At 57.0% G+C, this 16,684-nt stretch overlaps 1 protein-coding gene across 2 annotated transcripts in view; it reads right to left on the reverse strand.

Moving 5' to 3' along the window:
• The window catches only part of NACC2 (NACC family member 2), a 51,652-nt gene extending 39,472 nt beyond the window's left edge, over positions 1-12,180 (reverse strand). For both annotated transcript variants that reach the window (XM_066980627.1, XM_066980630.1), the window contains exon 1: positions 12,041-12,180. The gene's annotated coding sequence lies outside the window, so the exon portion shown is untranslated. The remainder of the gene's footprint in view (positions 1-12,040) is intronic.
• Between the last annotated feature and the right edge of the window lie 4,504 nt (positions 12,181-16,684).

Here is a 16,684-nt window from a genome sequence, read left to right on the forward strand (position 1 = left end):
ACTCAGCAAACAGGCTGCAGGGAAATGCCCGGGGCCGACCACAGGCCAGCTGCTGCCACCCCTTGCCCCTGTCACCCCTCACCACTGCAGCATCTGCACCCCGCAGACACTTTTGGGGTGCCACAGGTTCTCCTGAGCGGTGTTACCCGGCACAGGCGGTGGCACCGGGCTGAGCACCGGCGCACACGCGTCCTTCCGAGATGGACAGGCCCCGACGGATCTGCTCCTCTGCACACTGCAGCAGAGCAGGAACAAGGATTAGTATTCACCCGCTCATAACGGGGAAACCCTGCAGCTAGAGGTGGAGTCGGTCGGTGCCTGAGCATCCAGCCTAAGTTGCTTGATGAATGCTAACTATGACTTCCAGCTTATTTATCTAATTTGGTTTGATTCTAAAATATTGAGTTATCTAACCAGACAAAAAAAATAGTCTGAAAATTTCCCATGCTGGTGAAAACTCACTCTGCCGTTTTACGACAGGATAATTCAATATATATCTCTGAATATTACTGACCTTTCTCAATCGCATTTGTATTGAGAAATGCCTAAAGAAATTTCAGGACAAAGGCTACGGTTTTTCAAAATGATCTGAAGTGCCTGAAAAACGGGGTTCTGCAGTGAATCAACTTTTTCAGCACCCGCTGCCATCCACAGCCTGTAAATATTTTAGCCATATGAGCTGGTTACAATATTTATTAGGGTCTATTTTTGTCAATCAATCCATACAGCAGAACATCCGATACCTATAGAACGACCCAGTGGAGTCTGGTTTCTGCATCAGGAGCAGCTCTGAACCGATACAAGGAGTTTCCAACAAAAAAATAATGGAGGAGGGATGAAGTCGGTGGCCAATTCACCGTGACTTCAGCAAGGGCTGGGGTTTCCTGCAGGAACGTGCTGATGCCCAGAAACACAAAGCGGGCAGGGCTGGAGCGGCTCGGGGCAGGGCGAGCCCTCGGGCCGCAGGTGGACGCCTCCCACTGCCCCTCGCTGGGGATGCTTCACCCTGCGACAGGCCGCCAAGGCTGCCACGCCGTGCGCTGTGCTGGAATTTGGGGAATCTGGTGCTGTTCGATGTGCCTGAGCCCTCGATGTGCGCTGGTGGCTGCAGCCTGATGCTCAGCTCGATGCTCAGAGCCACGCGAGCCCCACGCCGATCACTGCCACAGCCCACAGCGACCATTCACGGGGGCTTGAAGCAATGACCTGAGCACACGAGTTCTCCCCCTCCCTCCCCGAACCCACGAGGTACGATATCCCCCCCTCGCGCAACCCTGCCCTGGTTTTAAAATTCATAGTTTATCAGCTTGAGTTGAGAAAATCCAGCAGAAAGGCACAAATGGATTGTGCTAGTAAGCAGAAAAACTGTTACATCTTCTGAATGTAATTTTGCCAAAAGCTTCTGCACAATTTTTTTTTGTCACGCTTTGCATTATGAAGGAAATTTCTTTTTAGAAGAACAGGAGAGTGATTTGCATAATATTCTTTGCAAGTTAATATCAGCCTCTGATAATGATCTCTGCATAATGCAAAAACGTTTGAGAAGACTGTTACAACACTAAGTAATCATATTTTAAATTATGTTTCCCTTTATAGAAAGGTGTTGCAAAAACACACAGACATGAAATCTGTCTGTTGAAGTCCTCAGAACCACCTGACCATCTTCCCACTATTCTACTGTTACATATTGCAACACCGCCTTTCAAAATCTTACAAAACAAATTACGCTGCAACAGTCTGGCTTCACAGAAGGCAGAGCTTTTTCCTGTGCCGATGCTACAGCACATTAGATTTCACAAGAGCTTCTGATGTTCTCCGCGAGTTAAGCAAGGAGCCACAAATTAAGCCGTAACACAATTAGGCACGCCGCATCAGCTCGGGCGCGCTCCCCGCACCGGGCCGGTGGCGGCAGCGCGGCTCCGTGCCCGTGACACCCCCAGTAGGCCGCAGAGCCCCTTGCGGGCGCTGGAAATGGGGACCCTACAACCCCTGACACTTTGTCTGGGATGCTCCCGACCTCGTGCTGCCTGCTGGCAGCCCCCCGAGTCCCCCAGCAGCTCGCCGGGTGCCGCCGAGGCCTCTGCTGGTGTTAATCAGGCCGGGAGCTGGCCGTGACGAGGGGAGGGCCGGGAGGAGGCCGCCTGCTCCAGCAGCCCCATGGCAGCTCCTGGATGTGGGCACGAAGCATTCCCCTCTGCCTGCACCAAATGGGGGACGCGGGTGGGAAGGTAACGGACTGGTGTGTTACACGCGTAACGTGCCTTACAGCTACAGCCAAGCGGCTCAAACCGGAGCCAACCTTCCCCAAACGAAAATCGAGAGGTGGGAGGGGTTCAGATGGGTTCCTGGGACAAGCCTTGCACGAGACAATCAAATATCAAAGCTGTGAACTTCAATTAAGCAGAGACGGGCAGCGTCCCACCCAGCCATCTCGCCCCACGACCGAGGAGGTGTGGGAGGCAGCGGGAGGCGGGCTGCACGGCGAAGCCCCTGCGGGCATCCCAGCCGCCGTCCTCGGGAGCAGAGTGGGCAACACCAGCGTCCCGCCAGCACAACCCACGTCTCCAGCACACGGCGGGGCAGAACGCAGCGCTGAGGGTGTGTGGTTGGGTTTCTCACCTCTGCTTTGGGGCTGCGCACCCGGCGGCGGCTCCAGCCGGCCTGCGGAAGGGAATCGATGCAGACAGTGTGGGGTGGGCGACGGGTTTGCCCCCTGCAAGCCTCAAGACCAGTTGGGAAGCTCATAAACTGCTTCACCAACACGGGAGGAATGAGCAGTTTTTGCAGGTGGGAGGCCTGCACTGGTTTTTCAAGGCCGTTTAAATAAGTCACGACCTTCACTATTTAAAACCTTAAAACCTTACAAAACGGTAATAAATGCTACCGGAATGTTTCTGACGTTTGAAAAATCACTTCAAAAAGCACCATCAGACACCACACCACCGAGCACACGTACAGCTGCAGCGGTCCTCCCTGCTTTGCTGGTGGCCACGTGAAGAAATGATGCCCCGAGCTCTGCTGAGGCTGCGGCGGGGGGCACGGCCGAGCCGGACGGCCTCACACTGCAGGCTCTGCTCGAGATGCAGCCCACGAGCGAGCCCCAGAGCTCACCCCGGTGTCCAGCGAGCGATCCTTACCCGGTGGTCTGGGTAGGATCTGGGAGCCTCGATAAAAGCTGAACAGCTCTGGGCTGCCTGCAGAGAAGGATCTATCTGCGCAGGCAGCTCCCAGGCAGCAGCCGCGAGTCCTCCCTCTGCATCGCTCCTTACACGAGGAAACTTCCTAAATTTGACTGTGAAAATATTCACGAAGATATCGAGTGGCTGGGAACTTGCAGCCAGTCTCTTCAGGAGTGCCCACTGAGGAGGAAGCGCGCACACACGCCTTGGAAGCAGGCACACCTGGCTCCTCTCCACGATGGGCGGGAGCACAATGGGCAACACGAGGGAAAAGCCCCCCCGGCCGTTCCATCAGTCATCAGGGCTACAGGACAGAAACCCCAACAATGCTGTGTAAGGTTATAAAACAGCCTGCGTGCCAAACTTGGCATTGCAGGCTGGGAACTGGAGCATCACCAGCACCGGTGGGTCCGAAACCCGGCGCAGAGCCGAGCCGAGATGCCTCGGCTCTGCCCTGACTGCAGGTATCGCAATCCTGCTCGCTGCTTGCGCTGCGAAGCCGGAGCACTAGATGCAGATTGAGGCCAAAGTAACATGTTTACAGTTGCGCAACGGAAAAAGAGAGGAAAGAAGTAAACAGTTGTCTGAAAAAGAGGGTTATTGGATTTCTTGAAGTGACTCAAAATGAAATTTCCACAGATTTTATTGGGCTGCTCGGGTATTGATTCTGGCGTGCTTCTTTTCAGGTCTGCAGCGCAGAAGCCCACCTCGCTAGAAGCCGCGCTCGCTCGCCGCGCCAGCAGCACGCGCGGGGGGGGACGTTTGGGGTTGCTTTGTTCTGCTCCCTCTCCTTGGCCTACGACTGCACATCGCTGAAGTGAGCCAGGGATTTCCAACAGCGACGCCTTTGTTCCCTGCCCGCAGGCACCAGCCACCGCTCGGAGGTGGGAGAGAGCAGAAGAGAGCAGGGGAAGCCCCCGTGCCCCAGGGGAAGGGGTGTGCACACCCCCGCGGCCCCCAGCGCCTCCCGGGGCCGGCCCCATGCCCTGGGGGTGCTGTACTGGCTGGGATACACCAGGGACACACCGGGACAGCCCGCTGCCACCTCCCTGCCAAAGGCAGCCTGCTCGACCAGCAGAAGAGCCTCGGGCTTCGCCCATGGGTGCTGCACTCGTGTGCACGCCCGCGGCCGGCAGGACGTCACGAGCTCGTTTGACCCACGGAGCTGCGCCGAGGTGGAGCTACGCTCCGTTACCCTCGGGTTCGCGTCACACGAGATGACTTTGAATCCTTGTCCTGAATTCTCAGGTTATAAATTCAGGCGATGCCTAACCACTTGACACGGAACAACAACGTTATAAATTAAATTATTTACCCACTTCAAAAGGAGAGATAAAACACTTAAAAATCTGCCCTTTGCTGCACGCGAACAGCGAGCTCAGAGCTCAAGGCGGCCCCTGGATCACCCAACGCCGTCCAACGCGGGATTCCTTGTGGGGACCTGCTCGGTGCTCACGGCTCCACAGGACGCAAACTCGGCCCCAAGCAGTCACCACCGCTTTCCCTCCGGCCCTGCAGAAGTCCCAGCTCCAGACGGTTTGGGGGCTCAGGAGGCTCCTGCTCAGCACCACACCACCACCTGCCCCTGCACGGGCAGGCTCGCTGCCCTGCGACCTCCCAGTTCCCACGTAGCTTCCCTGAACCCGCGCTCGCAGCACAGACACGAGCTGGGCTGGGACGCCGCTCCCCTCGGCTGCCAGCCAGCTCCCTCATCGGGACGCGCTCATCCTTTGACTTCATGGCTGATCCCCCCACGGTACCGCCTCATCCAGCGGCACACCCAGCCCATTGCCAAGCCCATTGCCAAGCCCGTGCCCCGTCCCGGCGCTGAGAAAGCTTTCGCCAGGAGATCCGCGCTCACAACCCTCCCCAACACCCTGCAAGAGGTGCAGGCGACGGGAAGCTCTTAGCACAGAAGGAAAACGGCCAGAAACCTTCAAGAGAAGGCGCCCAGAAAGCGAGCACGGCTCGGGCTGAGCAGCACAGAGTGTTCTAGATGGGCTGGAGGCTTGGCAGGGCTCGAACGGCCAGGCGCAGCCCATGGACCTGGAGAAGCCATGGCACGGTTCCTAAGAGCTGTCTGATGAGTCAAGAAGTCCCGTTGTTCGACTCACTGCACGGCCCGAGAATTAGTCAACCCCTCTCTTTAGCCTACCCCGGAGCCGGGGAGGGGGGGGGCGCACTGGCCCCCATCCAAATATTGTGTAAACTGCAGAAAACCTATTAAAAATAATTAGTAATAATTATCGCTCAACCTCTAGAAACACCATTTTGGAGGACGGGAGAAAACACAAAGCCATACAGCGAATTATTTGCTCTTCTCACGCGCCTTTCTTCCAGGGGCCTCGCAAACTCACCACCACCCGACGCGACGCCCTCACCGTGCACAGCCCCGCTGGCAGCAGGACCCCCGCATCTCGTGGGCTTTTTATTCCTACAGACACCCCCAGAGAGCCGAAGCGAACTTCCCAGCTTCCGCTTTCTAAAAGGCTTCCCCCTCTCCCTCCTTTTCTTCCCCCACTCTTTTAAAATCCAATTATAGCGCAGCTCTCTCAGCAGGGGTCAGTGTAGAATAAGAATCGCCAGAGTTAATGGACACAGGACCAAAAAAAGATTAATGCCTAAATGGTTTCAAAAGTTGTATGATGCAGATTTCATTAACATTTTAATTGTAACGTATCTTTTTAATCTGCTTTCACACTAATGGTTTTACAGGCTTCAAAAAAGAAAAAAAACTGCTGACAACAAAAATATCAACATACAAAAATTAACAGACAGAACTTCGGGCTGTAATGGGAAACGAACGAAATGCAGAAAGCCGTGTTAATGATGCATTAAGAGCAGAGATTGTGCTTAAACAAGAGTCAAAAACTGAGCGCTGCAATCGCACGCCCGGGCGCCCCTTCCCCAGGCGGCCTCAGCCTCCTAGCAGGCCCCGGGCAGCACGACCGGAGGTAGGCACACTTTTATGGAAAAAAAAGCATTTTAAACTTGTCAATTCACCTGATTTATTCCCGGTGATATACCAGACCGGGGTACGGGCTTTTTTCTGCTGTCGTTCTCCACGGCCCTGTGCACGGATGGCTTCGTCCCTGCTCTGCAGGCTGAGGTACCGTGGCCACGGCGGCGCTCACACGTGAGGAACGCGGTTATAACCCCCGCGCAAACTTTACTCTTAACTGGAAGACAGCTAAAGCTGAGCAGCGATGTTCCGGTAAGCGCAGGCATGCACCCATGACGTCTGTGTGTACGAAGAGGAGGGAGCTGCAGAGCGGGCAGATGAAGTTTCACACAACTTTGTCTTTGTGCGGAGCAGGGACCAAATGGCACGGCCCCCGCCCGGGAGGCTGGCCGGCAGCTCAGACACGCTGCAAAAACTATTGCCTTATTTTGCAGCCTTTTACTTCGGAGTCTGTCAAAACTTGTCAGGAGGGCTGAGATCAGTCGGAGCCATTCAAACCCTCCGTACGGCTGTTAGCAAACCACAGAAACCTGGGTCTGCGGTGAGAACATGATCCCGAAAGGTAACCCAGGGCACATCACCCTGCTCACGTCTGCTCCTGCGAAGGCAGCTCCTGCTGGCGCAGCCCTCCGAAAGCCTTCCAGGGAACAAACACCTACGGGGAGGGTGAGCCCCTGCTCGTGGGCACCCCGATCCCACCGGCTGTGAAGGTTCAGCTCGGCACCTCCGTGAGACGCCTGCGCCCACGGGGCCACGTGGGTGCCGGGGCAGCGGGTGGGTGCCTCCCGCCCCACACTGCCCGGCCCCAGCTGCCTCTGCCCTCCCAAACCGAGCCCTTCCACCCACCTCCAAGTGCGCAAAACCTCTCTCCCCGTCTGTCAGGCCACTGCCTTCCACGTGGGATGCCCTGAAACGCCAGCCGCGTGTTTACACACCTGCACCTCGCACCTCTGCGCAGCGTAATCCCTTCACAGCTTGGCACGCTGGAAAGCACTGAGGACGGAACATTATCGCTCCTCGGTTTTGCCACTGCTGTACCTTCGCTAAACAGCGTCTTTTGCAACATCTCTGCAGGAAATTATGGTATTCTCCAACCCTGCTCTTGTTTTTCTAATGCCTCATACAATCGGAGCGTAAATGTTTGTCCTATGACAGCGAGAACTGGCATGTGAAATATGTACCCCCACACAATATATATAACCGAGGCTGCCATATGCTTCCCCAGTGGATATCATGATACGAACGCGCTCGTGGAGCCCAGCCAGCGCTGGCACCGGAACACAGGACCCTTTCCACACAACTGCGCTGCCATCGGGCCCACGAGCCTGACGAAGCACAAGCTCGGTCACATTTAACCCGCAACGCTTCGCACACGCTATTCCTCAACCTGCCGCCGAAATTCCAGCTCCAGACACCCCGGGATGAAACACATCCGTCTCCTCCCCCGGCCCGACAGATCCCGAAGAGCCCCGCTCGCCCCAGATCGGACGCCGCGAGGAAGGAGGATTTTTCTCCTTTTTTCCCCCTCGCGATTCACAGACCCCGATGCCGGCCGTATCTCGGCGGGGTGACGGCGAGGCGAGGCGCTGCATCTCGCCCCGGTGCCTATATATGGCCACCCCGACGGGGCCACCTCCCCGCCGCACCGCTGCTGCCTGCTCCTGGCGCCGCGCTCGGCGGCCGGCCGGCAGCGCCGGGCACGCAGCCACCCCACGCTCCCCCCCCACCCCGGCACGTCAGGAAGCTTCGCCGGGAGGGGAGAGCGAGGAAAAAGCACGTTTCGAGACTGTCCCGTAGAGAATCATTGCGTCAGGATGGGGTGGGACCTGCCAAGTTACTTATGTTTAAGTGGACAGATCGGAATCGCCCAGAAGTTTGAAAATCCGTCTTTTTTTCTGAAAACCGTACCCGTTTATGCAGCCCCCCCCCCCCACGCCGGTTTGTTGCTGGAGGGCAGCCGGTGGCTGCTGAAGCAGCAGCGGCAGCGATTTCTCCGCCCCGTCCACCCACCTAAGGGAAAAAATGCACTGAAATATTTGCCTTGATAGGAAACGAAAACATAAAAATGTACTTGACATGCAAATTTAAAAAAGAAAAAAAAGTCTGATGCGAGGACCTGCAGGAGGCTGAAGCAGAAGCAGGCTGCCTGCAAGCAGCGCTGGGAGCACATGGAGCACCGAGCCCGTGCCAAGAGCTATTTATCTTCATTGCAAGGGGCGGCGAGCTTCGGAGGGTCTCCGTCACCGCACCGACCAAACGACCGCGCTCGGCACGCGCGTGGCCCAAGTCCTGCGAGCAGCTGCAGGCGCCCGTCCCGCCGCTGTCCCCGGGGGCTTCAGCCCACCGAGACCCCTCCGGCCGAGGAAGGGAGCCCGGCGAGCTCCCTCCATCCACCCGCAGCTCCTCGCGGCACAGGCTGTCCCCGCAGGATGATTTTTATTACCTCCGTCCCCATTTAGGAGCCATCACATGACAAAAAGGAGCGCAACGCCGCCCAGCCGAGCTCTCCCCGGGACTGCTTCTCCCTGCCCGGGATCGTGTCACGTTAACAAGTTTTCCCTTAACGGCAGCATTTGTGGGTACAAACGCTGTAGGATTTAATGTATTTTTTTTTTTTTTAATTTTCTGTTCTGCCTCCAAACATTTGCTTAAAAACAAGTTGAACTTAAAAAAATCGCTAATGAATCACAGTTCCTAGCAAATGAGCAATTGCAGTTGACACAATGAATTATGCCTGAAGCAAGCTGGGAAGCATATTTTGCAAATGATCTCATCCACAGGCAAACCTGGCATGACACTTGATTTGCTAAAAAAGACACAAAGGCTGTCAAAATTCCTGTCACTTCGCAAATAAAGTCAGGTAGAGAAAGCCAACAGCCTCACCCTCTTTAGCATGCTTAACCTATTTCTCAATTTCTGCACAGGCTCGATTAAGAAGAGCCCTGCGCCACACACGCCCTTTAGGTGTTTCCATCCAAACTTGTTTAAGCCCGGTGAGAGCGGGAGGCCATCGGCCCTGCCTCGACCTCCCGAGGTGCCGCAGACCCCGCGGGATGCTCAGGTGGCAAAAAGCCCCCGGCCCAACCCCAGGGCTGGCTGCAGCACGGTGCGGAGCTCTCCGGCCGTTAGGTACGCTGGGGAACTTCCAATGCAGTTTATTTTCCTGATAAAATTTTATTTTATTTTTATATTTCAGCGGAATGTTTGCATTTTGCTTCTTTCATTTCATTCGACTAGACTCAAAGAAATGTAAAATAAAATTAGAAAAGAAAAGAAAAAGCAACTAAAGTGCTGCCCTTCCCTTCAGTTCTTCTGCCCCACGCTCCTCAGCATCACTGGGGCTCCCCGGGACCCACTCCTTTCAGCCCAGCCCAGCTGTTTTCCCCGCTGCAGGTCCCACTAAAAATCCGCCCGGCTCATAAAACCTGGGAAAAACTCAGACCTAAGGCTGAAGCCTCATTCTAACCCCATTTTGTCAGGCCTGGGTATTTTTAAACACAGGCATTGTACAGAGCAAACCACCGGCACAGTCACATCATCGTTTTGCAGGGTTGTTTTGCTATGTTTATCCACAATCCAATGGTTCCACACAATCCTTTATAACACGCCCGCCTATCGCATCCGAGAGCCATGTACCAATTTAAGTGCTATTATGTCAATAAAGCCAGCTTTCAAATAAAGTACATATCTGCAGAGGTACGCAGCCCAGCTCCAGCCCTCCAGAAGGCCTGGCAGGGAAATCTGACTTTATAATAAGACGGTCTAAAATAAATATTTCCATTCCAGCGCGAGATGGTTTGCATCCCGACTCGGATAAGCACACACAAGTCCAGAGGTTTCTCTGAAGCAAACCCAAACCCCTCCCGGCCTGCAAAGAGCAGGCCCTCGCGGGAGCTTTTTGGCCCTTCCCCGTGCACCCAGCGGCGGTGCCGCTGACCACGAGCCGTGTGGCTCAGCACCGCAGCTCCAGGTCTTGGCCCGACCCCCCCTGAGCTTTACAGAAGGGCTTGGGCAGGGCGAGAGGATTTCTGTTCTCTGGACTCGTGTAAGCAGCCGCTGTTGGAGTTCACCCGACACGGGATCTTATTTAACCGTGCCCATCTCCCGGTGACGGGCAGGGTGGCTGAGAAAGGAAGGAGGAGCTCTGAGCAAACCAAACCTGTAAAAACCCAGCGAGGGCAACTCGAGGATGGGGACACCACCCCACGGCCACCCCCAGGCGGTGCGCGGGGCCCTCTGCCCACGCAGGAGCCTGGAAACGAAGCTCCCCGCGCCCGGAGCACCAGAACCCACCCGGTGTCGGTGCCCTCGGCGGCAAAACCCAGCGGCACCGGGCGGGCGCTCCCAGGCAGGCTCGGTTCTGGCAGCTGCAAAAGTTTGGTTTAAAAGAGAGCGTGAACACCGGGGTTTGGAAGCACAGGTGTCCTTGGGAAAGCCGTGCAAGTGCCCAGGCTCTTCCAAAGACAAGCGACACGCTTTGCCACAGCGGGCCCCGTGCAGCTACGCGGAGACCTCCTGTTTATGCACTTACTGCAATCTGATTTCTCTCCAACTGTTTGAATTATTTAGCAAGCGCTGGAAGTTTTCTCCCAGAAATTCTAAGTTTGAGAAATCCCTCCCTACCCTTTAACGTTCAAAATATCTCAACTTTGCTCCCAGAAGCCTTAATTACAAGACCTCTACAGGAGAATAAAAGAACCTACGACAGCCACAGCTGTCTTCGGCGCACCGCGGACGGACATTTGTTCTCAGAAGGAGGAGGTCAAGATCCCTAATTATTTTACATTTGCTGCTTACTTCAGATCGGACTATTATTACCTCCATTATCCACACCTTGAGGTCATGTACTGGCCGTCCCAGGCAAGGCAAGCAACATAAATTCAACTAATCAGCAAGCGTCTGGCTTTATTCTTTCTCGTCGGAGCGTCGCGTGGAGCGGGGAGCTTCCCGAGCGGTTCCTGCGGGAAGCCGTGGCTCTCGAAGCCCCCCACGACGCGACCCCATCCTCCAGGGCAGGCGCTGGGAGGAGGCGGCGCTGCCTCCCGGTTTGTTTGCCGCCCGCGCCTCCTACTACTGTTTAATATTTCAGCTCGAGAAGGTGCAGCGGCGTGCCGGAGAGCGTCGATTACGCAGGACGCGAGGCAATGGCACGGCAGGCTCGGAGCTCAGACCCGGCCCGGCTTTTCCCTGCCGTCCTTTTGCTTTTGTTTTTCTGCTCCTCCGCAGCCCCCCCCCCCCCCAGTTCTCCCCCCTCTCCCCGTGTGCCCGCAGCCCCCCGGCTGCCAACCACCAACGCGCCCCCCCCCCCCCCCCCGCAGCCCACGGAGCGGGACACGCGTGGGGACCCCCCCCGCACCCCCATAACCCCTTACCCCTTATAACCCCCCCCCCCAAGTCCCTGCACCCCTCCGGTACACCGCATCCCCGGTGGGTGCAGGGGGGGTCCCAGGGGGTGCACCCCCCCCTCAGGACGGGGACACGGAGCGGGACACGCGTGGGGACCCCCCCACACCCCTATACCCCCATACCCCCCCCCATAACCCCCCCCACACCCTCCGGCACACCGCATCCCCAGGAGGCTAAGTCTGGGGGGAGGGGGGGGGTCCCAAGGGGTGCACCCCCCCTCAGGACGGGGACACGGAGCGGGACACGCGTGGGGACCCCCCCCACACCCCCATAACCCCCTACCTCTTATAACCCCCCCCAGGTCCCCGCACCACACCGCATCCCCAGGAGGACAGGAGTGGTGGTGGTGTGGGGGGGGGGGTCCCAAAGGGCTGCGCCCCCCCCCCCCTAGCACCACGGGGACACGCCGCGCCCCCCAACCCCGCGAGGAGGGAGAGGAGGAGGAGGAGGAGGAGGAGGAGGAAGGCTGCCGGGGGGGCAGGGGGGGGCTCACCTGCGGGGCGCCGGCCCCATGGACGCGCGGCGCGGCGCTGCCCGGGGCCTAGCGGCGGCAGGAAGTGATTCCAGCCGCTCCTCGCCCCGGCCGGCCCCGGCCTCGCCCAGCGCCGCCGGGCGCCGCGCACAGGCGGCCCCGCCGGGCCGGCCCCGCCGGGGGAGGGGAGGGGAGGGGCGGGGGGGGGGCGGGGGAGGACCGGGGGGGGGTGAGGGGGGGGCACCCGGCCCCGCTCCGCCGCCCGTGGGGTGCCGGGGGGTCGCGGTCCCGGGAATGAGGGGGGGGGGGGGTGGGGGGGGGCGCGGTGCTGGCTGCGGTCCCCTCGGGAAGGCCCCGTCCGGAGGTGGTTTTGGGGAAGGAAAAGGGGAAAGTGTGAAGGGAGTGGGGAGGGGGGGGGGTGGGGGGGGTGGTTCTGGGACCCCCCCCACAGAGCTGGGGTGGCGGAGTGGAGGTGCTGTGCGGGATCCCGCTGTTGTGTGAGGACCGGGATTAAAAACTGGAAAAGGTGCTGCACGGCACGGCACGGCACGGCACGGCACTGCACTGCATTGCACGGCACAGCACAGCACAGCACAGCACTGCATTGCACAGCACAGCACGGCACTGCACTGCCCTGCATTGCACGGCACGGCACTGCACAGCATTGCACAGCACAGCACAGCATGGCATGGCACGGCACTGCACGGCACGGCACTGCATTGCACGGCACAGCACAGCACTGCATTGCACGGCACAGCACGGCACTGCACTGCCCTGCATTGCACGGCACGGCACTGCACGGCACAGCACGCCACTGCACAGCATGGCATGGCACAGCACTGCATTGCACAGCACAGCACAGCACTGCATTGCACAGCACTGCACTGCCCTGCATTGCACAGCACAGCATTGCACGGCACAGCATTGCACGGCACAGCACGGCACTGCACAGCTTGGCATGGCACGGCACTGCACAGGACTGCACAGCACGGCACTGCACTGCATTGCACAGCACAGCCCGGCATGGCACGGCACGGTACAGCACAGTACCGCACTGCATGGCACTGGACAGCACAGCACTGCAGTGCATTGCGCAGCGCCGCACGGCACAGCCCACTTGCCTGCAGCGCTTGCAGGGCCATTTCCTGCCCTAGTGTGACAAGGTGGGCTGCGGTGCAGGGGGCACTCACTGCTCTGCCCCCTCGCCTGTGCGCATCGCTCACCTGAGATTTGTGGTTTTGGGATCGGGGATCGGGGACCAGGCAGGAGCTCGTGAGCCGCCCCAAGCGCCGCATGGCCCTGCTCGGTGGTGGGGATGCTCCAGCGCAGCTCCCACGTGCAGGCCAGCTCCAGCGCTGTCCCCTCGGAGAGGAAATCCTGCAGGACTCGCTCGGAGGTCGCGCTGAAGGACAGGACGGCGCAACCTGCACGTGTCCCCAGGTCGCAGCCCTGAGCTACCCGCTGTCTGCAGCAATCCCGTTTGCTGCCACCACCAAAGCCAGCGCGGTGGTTTCCCAGCACCTTATCTGGTTTGTTTTTGTCATTAAGTCTGTCTTGCCACCTACGACTTCCCGCTTTCATTTGCTCCTACCTGTGCTATCACAGTCGGTCCTGGGCACGTTCCCCAGTCTGGGCCCTGCTCCTATGAACACTTGTGCAAACGTCCCACGGAGGGGGCACGACCCACAGGGGGGCTCCCCCGGGCGGGGGGCACTGGCAGGACCCCAGCATCCCAAGGGACGGGGCTTGGAGCGAACGTGTGCAGCACCTGCTCTCGCTGGGGAAGGGGCGAGCGAGCTGCGGCGCTGGCACGAGAGCACGGATGCTGCCTCCCCATAAATCGCGGGGGAATTTGTTTTTGACAAAGTCCCGCAGCCCAGACTTCAGCGTCCGCAGTAAGCTGACACCTGCGCTGACCTCTAACTGCAATCGCGGGCTAGAGCCCGGCCGGCCCCGTGTGCACGGCCTCGGCTCTGCCGGCTGCCTCCAGCTCTGCCCCGTTCCTCCGCGCCGTTTCCCTGCCACAAAAAGCCTTGGAAGCATCACAAAGAAAAGCAGAATTATCCAAAGTAGCACTGCTCGAGACTTGGGAACACGAGGAAATTTTCATTCCAAATTTCACTCTACAGCCTAAAAAGTCTTGTTTTGTTTTCTTGCTTCTCTAAGCCCTAAGCATTAAAATCAGTGAACCTATTTGCATGATTAAAGTGAGCAGTGTTAGCCCTATGCCTTCGAAATAAATTTCAAAGGAATAACAAAAACCTCTTTAAAGTATGAGCCTCTTTCTGTCTGCTTTGCATATAAGATTGTGTCAGAACTTCTTTGAATCTGGAAGTTTCTTTTCTCTCACACATTTATCATTTTGAGGCTGCCTTAAAATCTGCAAAGAAATATCCCCATATTTTAAAAATCAACATCGGATCCTTAGAGCTGCTCAAGGCTGAGGAATTTCATTAGCACTCGACACTTTAAAAAACAGTGTCAGGTCAGGACAAACACATTTTCTTTGCTGCGCAAGATAAAATTGTTTTTTTTTAGAAATGATGCATGAGAAATATGTCCCCATACCGCGCTCGGAGATAAAGCAATCCTAGTCCCCTTAAACATGACATTCCCCGCTCCTCTTCCCCGTGCTTCATTGAGGGATCTCACCGCGATGCTCCAGGTCTGTCTGCACCCACCCAGGCGCCCGCTCGCTGGCTCACGGGGGGCAAACGGGGCGCGCAGCCCACCCCGGGGACACGGAGCAGCCAGGGGGGGCTGGGGAAGTCCTGCCCTTCCCCGGGTGCTTACGTGGGACAGAAAATGCGGCTTGCCCAGGGCCTTCCCTTGGCATTGGAGGAGAGCAGGAAGCCTGCTAATGCGCCAGCCCAGAGACCGCCGCTGCTCCCTTCAGCCATGGGCATTTTAAAAACGTTCTGTGATGGAGAAAGAAACATTTCTTAAGTACCATTTGATGTCTCAGAATGGCTCCAGGGCTAGAGAAAACATGTTTATTTACTACTGTGCTGAATTTAATGCAAAAGATTGGTTCAGAGACTAGAGGAAACAAAATAGGCAACATTTTCCGTAATGTCTGCAAAGTGTTCTTGGGCTGACGAAAACATTTTCTTTCTTTCTCTCTCTTCCCTGCATTTTTTTTTAATCAAGCATTTCAAATTGAAGAACGGCTTGAGGGCTGAAGAAATCACTTGATAAAACACCCAACATTTACATTCTTGCAGGAGACAAGCTAACGTTTTATTTTTTTTCCATCTGAACAGTAGTTAGTGCAGCATAGGAAATAAAACTGCAGCACGGCACATCTGCGTTAACCCTTCCTGGCTGCGGCTCTCATGTTAAACGTTAGCCATCCACTGCAAGGCTTTAGAGAAGATGTTGTTCCCTCTCCAAATCCCAGCCTGGAAGGACACTGAGGGTAGTTGAGATTCTCTTTATGGCGCTTCCCAGCTTTACTTCTAAACACCTGCACGAGGGAGCTGGGCTGCCTGGGTACCCCACCTGGAGCTGCCAGGGAGCCTATGGCAAAATCGTGTTGCACCACGACTCTGAACAAACCCAGGGAAAACCAACTCGTTTTGTAGAGGTGTGGCTTTCAAGCAAACTCCATAATGAACAAGACCCACAGGATCTTTCCAATCCTCACACCTTCAGAGGGCTGAAAACCAGATCCGTTGCCGTAACAGGACGCATTCTTGTAGCTGGGACACAAGTTTGCTTTGTGGGTAGAAAAAGCGTTATCTACTTAGTCCAATACGTGCAACCGGTGTTTGTCTTGCACTGTGAACTACAAGGCAATCTGGAAAGGAGAGAAAATTACTTGCTACCAGAAACCTTTCTTTTGATGGTACATTTAGCTAACACTTCAGCGTAATTGGTATTCGTACGAGAGGAGAGGACACAGCAGCTGTATTACAGCCGTGCAAAGTGCATGGGGATTAACATACCATCATGGATAGCAGTAAACGGCAAAGCAAAATGTATCCAAAACCCTTGTTTACATATTTTATTTGTTTATGGCAGAGGCATTTGCCTGTTCCTCTCCCCACCACACCAGACAGGTGAGCTTGGCCGGGTGATGAGTGCCGGGTGCCCTGCTCCAGCCTGCAAGAGCAGGGACAGCCTTACACGTCCCTGCGCAGAGCCCGGCCACCCGAAGGGAGGAAAGCGTGGGATCCCGGGGGTTTGCTGTGGGAAGACACACAGGTTCTGGCCATGGGGAGCAGTGCAGGCACCCAGTTACACCCCGCTCAGCCACGAAGCTCGAAATGGGCCTGCAGTTAGGCACTACGCCCGCCTCTCCCTTCGGACCTGGAGATAAAGAGGTTAAATGGCAACCCGGGACCATGACAGGAATCCATCCGGCCGCTCTGCAGCCTTAGTCTTTTGCTCCTCGACTGCCCCGTGGTGTCTTCATTTCGCTTCCCCCCCCGGAGCTAGGCCCCGCTCCCATCAGGGAGCCCTGCCGGCACGGATCTCACTGGGAAAGCTTCAACCCTGCCGCAGTGAATCTCCCCCCCGGGGGCACCGGGGGTCTCACTCCGGGCAGTGATGGTTGCCTGCCAGCCTCCCCGCGGCGTTGTCCCTCCTCGGCGTGAAGGCCGGGCCCTCCAGCCCGCGCGGTGCCGGGCAGGGAGCGTGGGCAGCGTGGCCTGGTGCCTCCTG

The sequence above is a fragment of the Anser cygnoides genome, chromosome 20 (genome assembly GCF_040182565.1).
Source record: "Anser cygnoides isolate HZ-2024a breed goose chromosome 20, Taihu_goose_T2T_genome, whole genome shotgun sequence".
Lineage (NCBI taxonomy): Eukaryota > Metazoa > Chordata > Aves > Anseriformes > Anatidae > Anser > Anser cygnoides.